Genomic DNA, 18,469 nt, shown 5'->3' on the forward strand with positions numbered 1-18,469 from the left:
GCCTTATTCACTTTCTCGGCAAATTGTTCCTTTTCTTGATTTTTCTTTACAGTGCCAGAACTGTGCTATGATTTCTATTAGAATCCTATTTTTTGTGTGTACTTTGTCATTCCTTTGATTGATCCTATGTCAAAAATTAGTCTTCCAACTTACTGCATTATGTATTTCAATCTATTGAGACCACTTATTGGGCTGTCTTATCCAGTCCAACCCTACACTGAATGAGACTGGTCAATGTTCATCTTCTCCATATATAAAATAGATTCAATTTTCAACTCTCACTATCTCTCTATTAACATACATTTGCCTCTTTTTTTTTGTCATACTAATTGGTGTGATAATTTACCAAGCATATTACACTATCCTACAGTGTTCTGGGGACAGGGTTTTACTTAAATCTCCTCTTTATTCCTTCTTTCAATTGTGCCCCACATCCAATTAATAGTATGTCCATTTCCTCTATAATGCCATTTAAATCTTCAAAGTTAACTACCTTTCCTCTCATTTTTTTCCCTTCAGTTTCTCAAATGCATAAAATCTAACCATACTTCATGGTTTCTGCACTGACTTCATACTTTCCTGAAAAATTCTTTCATATAATGGTTTTCATTTTTATTTATATAAATATGATTTCAAAAAGGAGGTTTTTTAAAATAGCATATATAAAAGAGTGTCAATCTCTACTGACTCAACCATGACTCTCACACATAGAGTTTATTCTTCTTTGCTGAATGTATCACTAATAGAAATCATGAGAGCCAAATTTTAACAACCAAATTTAAAAAGGTGCCTGTTAGCTTGAAAAAATTGTAGTTAGGGATAGGTGAGTGAACCTGGGAACATTATTGGAGGGAAATTGATATTAGTTGTGAAAATGGTGCTGGAACATTGCACTTTGTAAACCTCAACTATGAAAAACAGTAAATCATAGTGCTTTATTAAAATAAAAATTTAAATATTAAGATATTTTTATATCTTTGTTATTGTTTGTTCATATTCTAAATTGTCATCAAGGCAAGAAATGCTCTGTGTTGTTTTCACCTTGTTTAACCCTGTCATATAAGGATCAGTAAATTTTTATTCAGTGTTAACTAAATATTAACATGATTGCATTTTCTTTATGACATATCTAATTTTATAATTTGAAATAATTTGCATTTTCCAGCTTATCATTAGCATTTTGAATTATAAATTAATTTAATTTAAATATTTTATATTGACTTTTATAATAGTTTAAAGATGGCTATTTATGTTTTAGTCCAAATGTTTTATACAGCTTATATTATGCATTATGACTTATTAGTCCCCAAATAGTTTATTTCATATATATAACCTTATTCTCTGAGCTAAATTGTTCTATTCTTTTGGGATCATTGACTTTATGTATTTCTTTAAAAAATTAAAACAGAAGGATATACTTATGGATAATATACAACAACTTAAAGAAGTACAAAATGAACTATGGTTTTAATACCATAGTATAATCTCAGAAATGACTGAATCATAGGTTATTCAAATACGCACACAAACACACCCTCATACTCACCCACACACCCCACACTGCCACACACATACACATACCCCACTTCAGTAATGACTTGCATTTCTTGGTGTTTCTGGCTTTGTTTTTATTCAATCTCTGCTTTTCCTCCATTCTTTCATTTCCAGTTGATAATGTACTAGAGATTTAAGAGTAAAGACCAAATTTATTAAACTTGGGCTCAGAGCAAAGATTGTGATTGAGGTCTGTGCTCTGATTTAAGTGAAGAAAATTCACTGCCATTGGCTTTTTTCTGTATATTGAGCCAGAATTATAAGGGCATTTTTGTTTATATTTACTAGAACAGACATATGAGTTTAACTAACAAATATATTATTCCTTACCAGTTTTAACTGTGCTCCTGTCATCCTAAAGAGAAAGTTTCCTATCTACTCTTGATCTCTCTAGACAATTAAATTTTGACCAATATTTAAAAGCCAGAGTAGCTTTCTTAGAGGAAAACTTTTGGTGTTTTGTTGTTGCTTTTGTTTTTGTTGTTGCTGACAGTGATTTGAGACATAGAATGCTATGAAATGATACTTATCAATATCCCATTGTAAAATAAAAACATTAAAATATTATACTATATCTTTCCATAAAAGAAAAATGCCACCTGCAATAGAATCCACCACTTTCAGCTGCAGCCTGCAAAAGAAGAATATTCCACATCTATTGTAGTGACCTGTTTCTCAGGTGTCACACCATTTCCACTTGAGCCTCTACTTGGCAAAGCCCTTGGGGCACCAATCATGTCCCTCCTTTGATAAATTCTGCTTATTATACTGTGTTGTGTACATTCAGAGCTAGATAAATGAAGAGTAATAATAACTGTTATTTTTATACCAAGTGTTATCAAATCAAAACTCTGACACCTAGTAATTTTATATATATGTTTTTCCACATACCTTTATTGCTATTTGGCTAGATAGAAAATAAGAGGAGATTGGAAACTAACTGTAAATATTTCTACAGCTCTAATGGCAAATGCTATTCCTTTTCTTTATTACCTTGCTCTATTTATTAGATCCTCTATTTTTCAGAGCTGTATTCTCTCTTTTTTGTTTCAATGTTCCCATATTGAAGAAAACTTTTTGTTTCATGACCCATTACTGTATACTTTCATCACTCCACAATTCTTCAATGATTATCAAGCATTGCAGATTATTAATATAGTCTCTTTAAAGTTATTTATCAAAGTGTCTTGGAATATAATGCCTAATGAACCTGACTTTAGGTCTTCCCTACCATTTAATAACAACCTGGTAACCTCATCTGTAGAAAAAATATATAAACTATACATTATCCTATAAATACATGAGGAAAATTAAGTTGTATTTTGAGGGACTGGAGAGATAGTACAGAAAGGCAAGATAATTGCACACAGTCTACTTGAATTTAATCCATAACTCCATCAGAAGTGATCTCTAACTATAGAGTCAGAAGTAAGCCCTCAGCATACTTGGTGTAGCCCAAATCACTACTCCAATCTGTTTTGACAATGTTTGTTTTGTTTTGTTTCTGGGTCACACCCAGCAGCGCTCGGGGTTTCTCCTGACCCTTTGCTCAGAAATCACTCCTGGCAGGCTCAGGGGACCATATAGGATGCCAGGATTCGAACCATCGTCCTTCTGCATGCAAGGCAAACACCTTACCTCCTTGCTATCTCTCCAGGTCTCTGTTTTGACTATTTTTATAGTTAATTACAACTCCACTATGTCTATATAATTGATGATAAAAGTATTTAGAGGGTATTTATTGTTCTGTCACAAATAAGTTATAAAAATTCCAGAGGGCCAATAGTTTTAGGGGATTTTTTAAATTAATTTTATATTTTATTTTTGGTTTGGTTTGGTGAGCCAGATTTGGTAATGCTGAGGGAATATTCCTGGATCTGCACTTAGGGTTCACTCCTGGTAATATTTGGGGACCATATGGGATGCCAGGGATTAAAACAAGGTTGGCCACAGGTAAGATAATCACCCTACTTACTGTACTCTCTATTCCAAACTTTATTTTATTATAATTTTAAATTGTTTTATTAGGACACAATGATTTACAAAGTTATTTATAGTTGAGTTTTAGGCATACTATGTATATTACTAATTTTACCTCCTGTATCATCTTTCCTCCACCAGAGCCAGGGATTTCTTTAAAAAAACAATGGTGTAGGGGCCGGAGCAGTGGCGCATGGTGTAAGACATCTGCCTTGCGTGCACCAGGCTAGGATGGACCACGGTTCAATCCCCCGGCATCCCATATAGTCCCCCAAGCCAGGAGCATTTTCTGAGTGTATATCCAGGAGTAACCCCTGAGTGTCACCGGTGTGGCCAAAAAAAAAAAAAAAATGAAACAGAACAAAACAAAACAAAACAAAAAACCGGTGTACTAAAGATCTCTTGGAGAAGACATTATGACAGGCAAAGAGGTTAGTGGCATTTAAAAATAAGAAAGAAAGAAAACAAGATACCCAATAATTAGCATCTAAAGGTTTCTTAAATATATTGGGCAATAGACTGCAGAAGATTCAAATGTTACTACAAAAATTTCAAAATTTCAGAGCTGAAAAATAGATATCTGTTCCACTAAATATGCCAAAAATGAATCAAATCAGAAAGTAGAGAAGACCAGGATTCATGACATATAGGTGAAAAGGGAAGAGTTTCAGTGTGTAAACTATTTACTGTTGGACCTCCTAATAAGATAATGAAATTATCTATATATTTATAATTGGTATAGCACAGAATTTGGACTTTTTCAAGTTAAATATAGCTATTGTAAGTTAAGGCAAAACTCAATCATGATTTAAATTATAGGACAGGTCATATATATACTCCATTTTTTTCTTTTTTGATTTTTGGTTTTTGGGTCACTCTCGGTGATGCTCAGGGGTTACTCCTGGCTATTCGCTCAGAAATAGCTCCTGGCTTGAGGGACCATATGGGATGCATGGGGATCAAACCTCAGTCAGTCCTAGGCTAGCATGAGCAAGGCAGACAGACTCCTTACTGCTTGCGCCACTGCTCTGACCCAAAAATGTTATAGATTTTCTTGTTCCTGTATGTTTTGCTTTTCTCTTTTTTCTTTTTGAGTAAGTTTGCTCCCACTTACTTAGAAATAAATATATTGTAATCAATTATATATACATAGTCTATAAATAAATTATATTTTAAAACAGCAATGTTGCATTGTAAAAGGCTTACAAAAACATGCATAGTTCCCTACAGATATCTAGTTTCTCTTGTCGATGTTGGCAGTAAAAATCAAAGAAAGTCATCAGATTGTTGACTACATTTGCAGGTTCTTACATCAAAGGTGAGTTTTTGATTCTATCAGTTTCACGAACTGCAACAGAGCTAACTTAGAGAGCTACCTGGGTTAATAAAGCACATGATTAACAAAGCACATGGGTGTTTATTTGGATGTGTAATTTAGTTTCTGTTTAGCAATATTTTTCTTTCAAGGGTATGCATTCTGATCCTTAGTGATCAGACCTATGTGCTAATATAATCAGTTCAAAACCATTAGTAATTTAGTCAATTTCACTTAGGATATGCCAACATCGAAAAAAAGAACATTAAAAAAGAAAATATATAAGTAAAAATTATTTTTGAAACTCCTTGTGTTGTCTTTCTTTTGTTTATTTGTTTGTTTTGGGGCCACACCCAGTGACTCTCAGGGATTACACCTGGCTATGCGCTCAGAAATCGCTTCTGACTTGGGGCACCATATGGGATGCTGGGGGATCGAAAGGCGGGTTGTCCTAGGTCAGCTGCATGCAGGGCAATTGCACTGCCGCTGTGCCACCACTTCAACCCCTTTTTGTGATGTCTTACATACACACTCTTAGAACCCATTTTAATCTTGTAACAAAGTGATACTTGTAGAATTAGAATTTTTCTTGATAGCTTGAATCTTTATTTTGTTTATCATTTTTATTGAGAACAATGTGAATTACAAGTTTTTCACAGTTGTATTTCAGATATTTAGGGACAATGAATTACGGCCATTCCCACTACCAGTGTTGAACTCCCTCCGCCATAGTCCCCAGAATGCATCCCATATCCCCACCGTTAGCCCTCTGGATAACTAGTGTAACAGCTCCTTTTTGTGTATAGCTTGCTGTGGTTTGGATCTCTTGATTCTATTGTCATTGACTTTGGTTTGGATATTTAAGTCTGACCATATTGTACTTCCTCTCAATGCTCCTGATCCCTGGATCCCATCCACTTTTGTTTTTCTCAATTTGTAGAAAGACATAAAATGAGAGACAGAACAAGATGTTGAATCTTTATATTTTGAACAGTTTAATATAGATGTCTTTGAATTAAAGATCAGGTGTTCTTTAACAGTGTTTCTCTGTTGGTTGCAATATTCTCATCAGTAATCTTGACTGATCATCTCTAAAAGTTTGGTTAGATTGGTTTCTCCAAAGAGACTCATAGAGGAGTGGTGAGGCAAGACTACAAGCAAAGTAGTGATCAAGAGTAATTGGATGCAGCAGGCATGGCTTCAGCAGGGAGGGTCTATGCACACCCTCTCTTCCTGAGATCTACAGCTTTTTACTATATAGCTTATGTAAACATGATTTTTCATGGTTTGGTTTTTTTTGAGAAAAGAATGAAGCTGGCCCGATATGAACTTGGTGACTCCCTCTTAAAGATTACTTAGTTATTATTTGTAAAATTTTAGTAGATTCTATAATTTTTCTGTCTAATATCATATTATTTTCATTTTTATTTTTTTTGGCTTTTGAGCCACACCTGGTGATGCTCAGAGGTTTCTCCTGGATATGTACTCAGAAATCAGCTCTGACTTGGCTTGGGGGAGCATATGGAATGCCAGGGAATCTAACTGTGGTCTGTCCTAGGTCAGCCACATGCAAGGCAAACATTCTACTGCTGCACAACCACTTTGGCCCCAAGATCATATTATTTTTAAAATAAATACTTCAATTTTTTCACTTAATCGCTATAGGCAAGAATAGCAGCTTTTAATACAATGTTGACTAAAGTAATCAGTGCACATCTCCTAGACTTATCTCTGATCTTAATTGAAGTGCTTTGAAATTTTCACCTTTGACCATCATATTTTCTGTAGGATTATTATATTATGACTTTTCATATTAATGCAAATGTTTTTGTACCTTTATCACTGGACAATTTATAAGTGAATGTTGAAATTTCTGAGAAGCTCATTTATATTTTTCAACATGATCAGATAATTTTTATTCTTTATACTTTTTTTTTTTTTTTGGTTTTTGGGCCACACCCGGTAACGCTCAGGGGTTACTCCTGGCTATGCGCTCAGAAGTCGCTCCTGGCTTGGGGGACCATATGGGACGCCGGGGGATCGAACCGAGGTCCGTCTCCTAGGCTAGCGCAGGTAAGGCAGGCACCTTACCTCCAGCGCCACCGCCCGGCCCCCTTTTTTTTGGTTTTCTAGGTCACACCTGGCAGCACTCAGGGGTCACTCTTGGCAGATGGCAGATTCAGGGGACCATATGGGATGCTGGGATTTGAATCATTGTCCTTCTGCATGCAAGGCAAACACCCTACCTCCATTCCATCTCTCCGGCCCTTTATACTTCTAATGTGGTGGCTCAAGTTGATTTATTTGCATAAGTTGAATCATGTTTTCATTCCAGGGATAAATTTATTTAATCACAGTGTAGGATTTTCAATTGTCTTACTACACTTTTAAATTTGTTTTAAAATAATACTTTCTCAAGAATTTTTGCTTCATGTTTATGAGTAATATTGGTCAGTAGTTTTATTTCCTTGTAATAGTGTCTTTGACCCAGCTTTATTATTAGAATTAATTATAATCTTGCAAAGGGAGTTTGGATGCATTCCCTCCTTCAATTATTTAAAATTTGAGAAAAGTTGACATTTCTTTTCCTTTCCCATAAAACCCTTCTAATATTAATCTTTTTTGTTTAGGGGTTTCAGTATTCTGATTCAATCTCCTTATTTGCTATTTTTTACTCAGAGTTTATATTTCTTGGTTTAGTCTTGGAAGGTTGTGTCTTTCTAGTAATTTATCCATTTCTTCTAGGTTATTCCATTTTAGACCATAGTTTTCACATTTATGTATAAATATCATATTTTTATATACTGACTACAATTTTTCCCTTAAAATTTAAATTGTTACTTATTTGGGTAGATCTTGTAACTAACTAGCTAAGTTTAATTGGAGAGTATTTGCCATATCCAGCACCATTCCAAATGGGCTTACTACTGACATATTCTCAGTGATTACTCCTAGTGAGACTCAGCAGACTATATGTGTCTTGGGATCAAATTTATCATTACATCCAAAGTAGTAGATACTGTATTGTTTGTTTGTATATTTTCAAACTATATTCAGCCACTATGTATTTTGATGGAGGAGCTCGATTCATTAACATTAACATAGTGAGTGCCTTACTACTGCCATTCTTTCTCTTCTTTGTCATAAGTTTTTGTATTTTGATGCCTATATTAATAGCCTTTGAGCATAACTTTCTTTTATATATTTATTATAATATTTAATATATGGATGCCATGAGAATTGTAGACAACATATATATTGATAGCAGCTTAATTTAAGCTGACAATAATTTAACACAATTACATTTGTACTCTTTCTTCCTACATATATTTTATGGTATTAATGCCATCAATTACATTTCTTTGGTGTTTAGCAAACATTTTTGCAATTGTAGTTGTTTTATAATTTTATAGTATGCTTTATACAAACCTATTTACACATCAGGTAAGACTATTCAAGCATTTTATACTTGTTTAGGTAGTATAATTTTCTTAGGCAAAAGCCCCTTTGTTTTTTACTTTTGTTTCCATGTTGCTGTTTAATATCTTTAATTTAAATTAGGAATAAAATTGAAGAACAGATGATATTAGGAAGTAAAATGCTAGCCTCACATGTAGTTGTCTTTGGACCCTGGCAGCACATTTAGTTCCTTGAGCCCTGTGAGAAATATTCTCTGAAACCAGCTAGAATTAGTTCTGAGCACTGCCTCTGGGTGTAGTCAAAAATATATATTAACCCAGACATATAACCAATTAACCTTTGATAAAAGGGGCAAGAAATGCAAAATGGAGCAAGAAAAGACTCTTCAACAAAAGGTACTGGGATAACTGGTCAGCCACATGTAAAAAAGCAAACTTGGACATCCATCTAACACCATGCATAAAGGTCAAATCCAAATGGATTAAAGACTTCATTATCACACTCAGAACCATAAGGTATATAGAAAAACACATAGGTAAAACACTCCATGACATTGAGACTAAAGGCATCTTCAAGGAGAAAATAGCACTGTCCAAATAAGTGGAAGCAGAGATAAACAAATGGAACTATATTAAACTGAGAAGCATCTGTACCTCAAAGGAAATAATAAAGAGGCTACAAAGGCCACCAACAGATTGGGAGAAACTAATCACCCAATAGTCTCTCTCATCTATGGGTTCTAAGAAAACTAAAAAACAATATTGTAATAATACACAGAGAAAATAGAGATGAGGGCTGGGAGGTCCAGCCCACAATATGAAGCTTACCACAAAGAGTGGTGAGTTTAGGTTGGAGAAATGACTACACTGACTACACTACCATGACAATGGTAGTGAGTGAAAGAAATAGAATGTCTGCCTTAAATGCAGGCAAGGTGTTAAGGAAGAGGAAGATGGAAGGCATTGGTGGTGGGAATGTTACACTGGTGAAGGGGGGTGTTTATTTTTTCTTTTATATAATTGAAACCCAACTGAAAACATGTTTGTAATCATGTTCTTAAATAAAGGTATGTATTTTTAAAAAGAATTTTTAAATAATATTAAATACTTTTATTTAAAAAAAAGAAAATGTATCACATAGTTGACATAACTGATCATAATACATTTGTTTCAAAATGAGGGAAAGCAAAGTTATTTAAAAAAAATAAAAAAAAATAGAAAGAAAAACTAAAATAGGGCCCGGAGAGATAGCACAGCGGCGTTTGCCTTGTAAGCAGCCGATCCAGGACCAAAGGTAGTTGGTTCGAATCCTGGTGTCCCATATGATCCCCAGGCCTGCCAGGAGCTATTTCTGAGCAGACAGCGAGGAGTGACCCCTGAGCATCGCTGGGTGTGCCCCCCTCAAAAAAAGAAAAACTAAAATATAGAAAAGAAGGGAAGTAAAAAGAAGAAAAACTTCAGTAACAAGTTTATTTGTGAAATTTGTTATCTTTAATAATATATATACATATATATATGTTAAGCTGAAAAATATCTCAAAGCTTATTAATAGGCAAATCTGATAGTAACTATGCCCTTATCTTTGCTTGGCTGGGAATCTTTATTTCTCCTCCTATTATATTTTAGTTTTGTTTACATTTTACCTATGTTCAGGGCATACTCCAGGCTCTGCCCTCAGTGATCACTTCTGTAGTTAGTGGCCCAGAGAACCATACGTTATATCAGGGATGAAACCAGGATAAATTTCATGCAAAGCAAACAGCCTTTCTCTCTGTTTTTGCTGTCCTCTTAACTTTTTTTTAGGGAGAAGGCTGCTTTGACCACACCTGTTGGTACTCAAGACATATTCTTGGCTATGCTCTTAAGATCACTGCTGGTGGATTTAAGGACCGTAAATTTTTATATAAGTTTATGAACACTTGACACTAAAAGATTTACTTTGCCTTTTTTTGTGTCTCAAAGGGTAAAAGCAATATATTTTAAAGTATTATGTTTTGTTTTTTATTGAGTTTAATGCTTTTTAAAAATTTTGTTATATCTTTTGCTTCTTTATTTCTTCTTAATTGTAATTGAATACATTATTTGTGACAGAACAATAAATATCCTCCAAATACCTTTATCATGAATTATATAGACATAGTGGAGTTGTAATTAACTATAAAAATAGTCAAAACAGAGGCCTGGAGAGATAGCAAGGAGGTAAGGTGTTTGCCTTGTATGCAGAAGGACGATGGTTTGAATCCTGGCATCCTATATGGTCCCCCGAGCCTGTCAGGATTTATTTGCTATGAACATACTGTTATGAATTTGAATATTATTTCTCCTAGCATATATTTTTCTTTTTATCTTTTCTAGGTTATTAAAATTGTTTTATGATACAAATATAATGTATTCTAAAAGTTGTCTTATGTTTCATATACTCTATAGTTTAATAACAATTTTTTAAAGTCAGATTATTTTTATTTGTTCTTTCAAAGTATGAAAATTATGTGCTTTTTTTATACACAGTAGATCAGATACTAACCTTAATTTTTTTCAGACATTCTTAAACTGTGTTTTCATCTATACCAGAAAACTCCTGCTTAAAGAAAGGAGTTATTAACAGTCTCACACAAAACAACTGTGTCTCTTTCAGATGAAACCTAGTTGTTTCCCTTACCTCCTACACTCAGTGGTTTCTAAGAAGTGGGAAGAAGGGAGAAGGAGGAGTTATACTGACACACAGGTTCCTTGGAACATTGTTTGAAAATCACTATTGTCTAAAAGATCTAAAATATAGGAAGAAACACAGTTTCTAACTAGTTAGTTAAAATAAATAGTTCATCCAGAAATTTGGAAACAATTGAAAGTGAAGTACATAGCATTTTTTTAATTTATTGACATTGGTACTATTATCTGCAAATGTCCTAACTTTGAGATAAATATTTAAACAAATTTAAATATGATGATTAGAATGCAATCCTTGCAAAATTAAAGGAACATGGGCTATAAATACATATTTTTAATTAATAAAACCAATTGGCTTTAGAAACTAGTCAGTACATTCTCAGTCTCAAGAAATTATCTTTACATTCTACAGATTCAGCCACCCAGAGAATAAATGAGTTATGAGCTCAGACAGAGCACACATGGATTACTTATGTCATGGCATTCACACTGGTATATCACCCCAAAATATACACTGCAGGCTCATATAGACACACGCAGAGGAAATGACAAAGCTGGCCTTTGTGGGAGTCTTTCTCTTTGGCCTGTGATGGATTTCATTATTAATTAAAGAATCATTTAGCTTGCATAATTGTCTTCTGCCATGTATAATTCCAACCTTTCAGTGTCTCTTCAAATCAGTTTATTAGACTAAATGCACTCCTTTGTTTTCATGACTTCATCAATCACTGTCCTTAGATGGACAGACTCAGCAGCAGGGTGAATAATATGTAAAGAGGCTCTTTCTTTGTTCACAGTCAGGGAACTGACCAACAGGTAATTTCCTTTGTAATTTTATTTGATAGTTTGAAACTAAGTTGTCTAACTTTCCACTCACTACAGTTGATGAAGAGCTCACAGCTTCTAATTAAATGAGTTAACAATTTGATTGTTAAGTATTCCTTGTGCTATATAAACAATTATAGAGCTTGGAACAAGTTGATAAAAAGATAAAACTATCCAAAATAGGAGTTGATAGACTCTGACAGTCAAACACACATAATTTATATTAGAAGCTCTACATTATTTTTAAAGTAAATCTTATAATACAGCATCAATAACCAAATAGTACATCTCAGACAGATTATTGTAGACATCGAGAAATCATTTTATAATTTTTCCTTGGGGAAAAATAAAAAAGATAGCATACCAAATATCCATATTAGGCATCATTTTAAGCTTTTCTGAGAACATTAGAAGAAATGATTTTAGACCAATGAACCCTTGAGACCTACTGGCTTAAAAAAGGTAGAGAAGAATCCTGGTATTGACAATAGATGGCTGACTAACATTTCCTTCAGGAATGTTAGAAGTAGTCGCAAATGCCCAGTTCTTCTATTCACTGAATTCCCTAACTTTAATTAGTTTGTTCCTGATAAAAATCTGATAGCTTTTTGATCTCCTAGTGTTTTACATACCATTCAAAATTATATGTTCTCAAAATGTGAAGTGATTTTTAAAAATATAAATGTTTTGAAATATATGAAAAATGTGTGCTTTGCATTGAGCAAGTCTCTTAAGAATATATATTCTTACTGAACAGTTGTAATGATTCTCAGTACAAAGTGCATTGTGGTTTAAGCATCAGAATATTCATGGACTATTAGTTTATAACTTTTAAAATTAATTTTTGTAATTTACAGTTACCAAGAAATTTTTGAGGGACTGGAGAAATAGCATAATGATAGGGCATATACCTTGCACTCATCTGACCCAGGAAGGATGGTGGTTGGAATCCCAACATCCATATAGTCCTCCTAGCTTGCCAGGAGTGATTTCTGAGCACAGAACCAGAAGTAACCTCTGAGCGCCACTGGGTGTGACCCCCCCCCCCCAAAATCTTTTTTTTGAGTTCTATAGAAAATACCAGAAAATTTTACGTAACTAAACTTAAGTAAAGTTAGTAACCTAATTTTTATTATTATTTATTTATTTATTTATTATTATTTAGTATTTTATTATCTCTAATGGAATTAGATTTATTAAATTTTATGCATGTAGTTAATATGCATGTTTAAAATCCACAAATTGTAGAATGATATTGTTGTAAGAAGTGCATTTTTACCTGTTTCTTAATTCCTAGCCACCTCTCAGTTTAAGCAGTGCATTAATTTGTCATTACTTGATACCTCCCAAATAATCCTTACATGAATGTTCTCTATATTTATATATTCATGTTCTATATTTAACACTATTTGCATGATAAAATATTTCTGCAACATACTTGTATCACTATGTTTTATAGTCTTTTTTATTTGTGCATATAAAATACATTTTTCCTGTGATTATAAAATATTCCATTGTATGCACATACTGTGAGCAATGTTTCAAAAATAAATGATCAGATAACTCTTCTAATTGTTAATTTAGAGAATCTGAAAGAAAAGTATTATTAAAATTCTTGAGTCATATTCTCTGCTCTGGGTAAAACTTTCTATGCTAATATTTTTTATATTCTTTGTAAAGAGACCTTAAAGTGAAATTCTAAGTTCAGAATGCAGATGAACATTTTTGTTGTTGTTGGTTTGTTTTGTTTTGGGCCACACGTGGTGATGCTCAGGAGTTACTACTGGCTATGTGCTCAGAAATTGCTCCTGGCTTGGGAACCATATGGAACTCTGGGATCAAACCATGGTCCATCCTAGGCTAGTGAGGGCAAGGCAGATGCCTTGCCTCTTGCGCCACCACTCCAACCCCAAGAATGCAGCTCAACTTTTTATCTTTTGAGTAAACTGGAAATTTTCCTATAATTATTGTACTAATTTAGATGCATACTAATAGTACACAAGAATCCATGAACTGGTGCTCCAAGATAATCTCCCACCTCCATAAAGTTACTGCAGAGACCTCCCTGTCAGTAGAAAAAAAACTGTGACAGTCAAGTGGATAAAAAACTCCTCAGACTTCAAAAGAAACCAGAGTAAAGCAATACAGAATTCCAATATAGTTTGTGAGTGAATATTGTAATCTTGAAGAATCATTCAATACTAAGCCCCTATATAATCTCTCTGAACAATGTCTTAAAGTTAAAAATTTTAAGATTTTAACATTTAGGATTGAAAAATTATTTAGATTTAAAAATATAAAAAACACTTAGATTTAAAAATTTAGGAGTTTAACAGCTCAAAGAAACCATAAAATAGGTTGCCAATGAAACATAAGAGGATATGAGAGCAGAAAACAGAAAACTACAAACAGAAATTACAGAACTAAAAAAAGTTGGTAAGAAAAGTGAAAACTCATTGAAAGGCCTCAGCAGCAGAGTAATAACTGCTGAGGACAGAATCATTGAGTTTGAAGATAAAGTTTAGAAAATGTCAAGAGAGCAAATATGGGGGGAAAATCTCAAAATAAATGCACTGATGATAAGAGAACTTTGGGATGAATTCAAGAGTAACAACAGAAGAAGCAATGGGGCCACAGAGGCCAGGGAAACAACCCATATCAAGAAGCAACATTTAATAAAATAATTGATGAAAAATTTCCAGAGCTGGAGAGTACATGAGCTCACATCATAAATGTCCAATGGGTACCAGCTAACAGAAACTTAAAGAAAAACATACCAAGACACATCCTAATCAAAATGATGAAAGTCATAACTAACAATAAAAAGCAGCAAAATAAAAAAAGAAAATCGCAAGCAGAGGAATATCCTTAAGATTTACAACAAATTCACCAAATAAAACTCTTTATGCCAAAAACAATGGTAGAATATAGTAAAAATATATCAATAAAATGAAAACCTCACCAAGAATATTTTATTCAGCCAGACTCTCATTCAGCTTTGAAGGAATAATAAATAATTTCATGGATAAACAACAACTCAGAAACGATAAAAATGGAAACAACCATTACAAGAGTAACTAGAGGAGTAATTTTAAGGCAAGATAAATCTCACAAATACCAAAATTCTAGAGACAGATGGCACAATATTTCATGACAATAAGGTCTCTAAATGTTAATGAATTAAATACTCCAATTAAGAGACACAATAGCAGAATGAATTAGAAACCCTGACCCATCATTATACAGCCTGAAAGAAAATACATGGGAATATGCAGAGGAAATTCAAACTCAAAGTAAAGTGGAACACCAAAATAGGCTTATTATTTTAGAAAAATAATAGAAATAATAATAAAAAATCTACCCAAGAACAAATGCCGAGGACCAGATGGAATTAATAATTTCTTTCAAAACTATTAAGACATTAATAATAATTTTAAATTCTTTAAGAAAACTGAAGAAACATAAACAATCCCCAATTTTTTTTATAAATCAAACATAGTATTGATGCTAAACCTAGACACCACCACAACAAAAAGAAATAAGATATTTTGATGAACATAAAATCAAAGACCTCAACAAATATTAGCAAATAGAATATGACAACTTATCAAAAAGATCATGCAACATGATCAAGTGGGATTCATCCTTGGAATTCAATAGATTACCATATGCATATAAATTAATGTAATTTATTATTTCAAGATGCAGGGAAAACTTTTAATAATATCAACACCCATTTATTATAATAACTCTCAACAGATGTCTGAGAACAGATGAGTGGACAAAGAAATTGATACATCAATAAAATGAAATATTACACAACTCAGTACAAATTGAGAAATTTATATGGACAGGTATGGAAAGTATTATTTAAGCAAAATACAACTAAGGGTGAGGGGTAGACATAGAATGATAGCACTCATTTGTGTAATATATATATATATATATATATATAAAGAATGGCAATAATATTTAGAGACAAAGAGATGAGGATCATTAGGGCTGGTTCATAATATAGGAAGCTTGCAAAAATTAGTGGGAAATGCAGTAAAAGGAAGAGGGAACTACTATGACAATGAAAGTTGGAAATGTACATTTTGGACATGAACTGGGAGCTAAAAGAAGATAAAGTTATATGCATTATACCCTTCATTAATAATATTTCAACCATAGTGTATAAAAGGTAAAAACAAGGAAGAGAGTCAGAGACAGAAAATGTCTGCAACAGATACTGGCAGGGGAGTGGACAGAAATGAAGATAGGAAGGAAACTGTGGACATTGGTGGTGGGGAATGTGTGTTGTTAAAGGAGGTTATACATTATGTGATTGAAACTTTTTATAATTAAAATAACAATTTTATTATTATAAACAATCTTGTAGACCACAATATTTAAGTAAAGCAATTAAAATGCTCTCAATAAAATGGGAATTGAAGGAATTTTCCTCAAGATACTTAGTAATTTACCACAAGCCCACAGCTAACATCACACTCAATGGGGAAAAATTAAAAACCATTCCTCTATGATCTGGTACCCCAAAGCATATGATAGACACAATGATAAATACTTGAGAGATAGAATAAATTTCAGATAGAATTTCAGATAGAATCCTGAAAGCAGCAAGTTCAAGAAGAAAAATATATATAATTGAGAAACCTTAATATTTACTTGAGATTTATCACAAGCACAAAAAACAGAACAGATACTACATAAATTCAAAGGGTAATCAAAGATTACTTTCACAGAATTTATTCCACAGTGCAAGAGAACTTAGAAGAAATTAATAAATTCTTAAACTACTATAGCCTTCCAAAATTGCCATTCAAGTCCAATGGAATAAATCTACCAATAAAGAGACACAGAGTGGTAAATGAATGTGAAAATTGAATCTTACATTCTTCTTGAAAAAACATATTTGACTACTTAGAGCAAACACAGACTTAAATTCAAAGTTTGGAAGTAAGTCCTTCAAAAAACTACTTCCTTAAAAAAGTTGAGGTGGCCATAATAATATCAGATGTTTTAGATCTCAGGGCTTAAAATTAGTTATAAGAGACAAAGAGGGTTATTTCTTAGAAATCAAAGTATATTTATGGCAGGATGAGATTACACTCCTAAATATATATGCACCCAATGAGGGGCCAACAAAATACTTAAAAACAACAGAAATAGACTTGAAGCAATAGCAATACAGTAATAGTTGGAAAGTTCAACACTGCTCTAGTTACCTCTTGATATATCTACCAGGCTAAAACTCAAGAAAGATATACTAGTTTTGGAGGAAGAATCCAGAGAGGGGTTGAGTGTGTGTGTGTAGCTTTTAATCCTCCCAAAGCTGAATACAAATTCTTCTGCAATGCAAATGGATATTATCCAAGATAGATTGCATACAGGGTCAAAAACACCTCCATAAAATCAAGAAGATAGAAATTTTATAAATGACTCAGACCATAATGCATGAAAAATAGAAGTGAATTACAAAGAGGAAAATAGAAATAACTTTTACATATGAAAATTAAATAGCTCACTCTAAACAACCAGTGGATCAGAGAGTAAATCAGTTATTTCTGGAAACAAATAAATATGAAGATACAAAGTATAAAAATTTTAGAGGCACAGCAAAAATGATATTAAGAGGAAAATATATAGCTTTGTAAGCATTCATCAGGAAGGAAGAAGGATCCTACATATAATTTATTGGCACAGATAAAGAAATTGGAAAATGTTTAACAAAAATAAGCAGAAATCGGGTTGGTGAAAGAAAATAATAAAACTTATACCAGAAATTAAAGAACTAGTGCTCGCTTCATACTAAAATTGGAAAGATACAGAGAAGATTAGCATGGGCCCTGCACAATAATGACATGCAAATTTGTGAAGCATTCCATATTTAAAAAAATGATAAAATTTAAGAACTAGAAACCCAAGTAATCAAAAGATCAATGAAGAAAGTGTTGGTTTTTTGAAAAAACAAACAAAATTAGCAAGGCGTACAAAGAAAGAGAGAGAATTCTATGAAATTGAATCAGAAATGAATGGGAAAGTGTCAGAACAGATACTACATAAATTCAAAGGGCAATCAGAGAATATTTTCACATTATTTATGCCACAGTGCAAGAAAACTTAGAAGAAATTAATAAAATCTTAAACTTCTATAGCCTTCCAAAATTTCACCAAGATAATGTGAAATAACTGAACAGATTTATCATTACTGAGAAAATGGAAAGAATTTCTATGAAGTTAACATCACTCTTACACCAAAAGCAGAAAGAGACACGACAGAAAAAGAGAATTACAGGCCAATATCATTGATAAATTTGGATGAGAAAATCCTCATTAAAATATTAGCAAACTGAATCCAATTGAATCATAAAAGTCATACATTATTACTTAGTAGGATTTATTCCAGAGATGCAAGGATGCAGTACTGTTCACAATAGCCACAATCTGGAAATGTCTCAAATACATGGATAAATAAAGTGTGGTACATTTACACAATGGAATACTACACAGCTGTTAGAAAAAATGAAGTCATGAATTTTCTTACACTGGAAAGATATGAATAGTATTATGCTGAGTGAAATGAGTCAGAGGAAGAGGCATAGCCATAGAATAATGGCACTCAATTTGGGATATAAAATAAAGATAGTGTGCTAATAATAATCAGAGACAGAGACAAGGGCCAAAATAACCATTCCACAGTAGGAAG

General features: G+C 32.9%; 1 pseudogene; it reads left to right on the forward strand.

Annotated features, from left to right (window-relative positions):
* The first annotated feature begins 17,556 nt into the window (after positions 1-17,556).
* Positions 17,557-17,654, forward strand: LOC126025250 (uncharacterized; annotated as a pseudogene).
* The last annotated feature ends 815 nt before the right edge of the window (positions 17,655-18,469 follow it).

The sequence above is a fragment of the Suncus etruscus genome, chromosome 12, assembly GCF_024139225.1.
Source record: "Suncus etruscus isolate mSunEtr1 chromosome 12, mSunEtr1.pri.cur, whole genome shotgun sequence".
NCBI classification, from domain to species: Eukaryota; Metazoa; Chordata; class Mammalia; order Eulipotyphla; family Soricidae; genus Suncus; species Suncus etruscus.